Raw genomic sequence first — 439 nt, forward strand, 5'->3', positions numbered from 1 at the left:
GAACCAGACACGCTTCTTTCTCATTAAGTGGACTGATTTCAACAACGTGGGAGTCAGAAAGTAATCTCAGTGGCGCAAAGAAGACCCTACAACGATACTTACGAGGAGAGCAAAGGGCCAACTCCAGCAAAGGGGGTGGGAGAATGTGAGGAACGAACCTCACATAGTGTAAGGTTCTTTTCGTAAGAGAGAAGGGGTGTCAGAGGCGAAGCCCCTGAAGGAGACAGGCGTACGAGTGAACCCGGAAGGAGGGGACAAGTATAGAGAGAAGGAGGAGCAACGAGTGCAGTTCGGTGGGAATCTGAGGGCAAAGCGTATGACTGCTAGGGAAGTCTAAAACTGAAGGAAAAGGTGGAGATTACAAGGCGGCAAAAAGGAGCAAGCATAGGATGGAATCAGAAGGACGGAAGGCTAAAGAGACCCAAAGGGGAGAGAAAGT

The sequence above is a fragment of the Cystoisospora suis genome (genome assembly GCF_002600585.1).
Source record: "Cystoisospora suis strain Wien I chromosome Unknown contig_6266, whole genome shotgun sequence".
NCBI classification, from domain to species: domain Eukaryota; phylum Apicomplexa; class Conoidasida; order Eucoccidiorida; family Sarcocystidae; genus Cystoisospora; species Cystoisospora suis.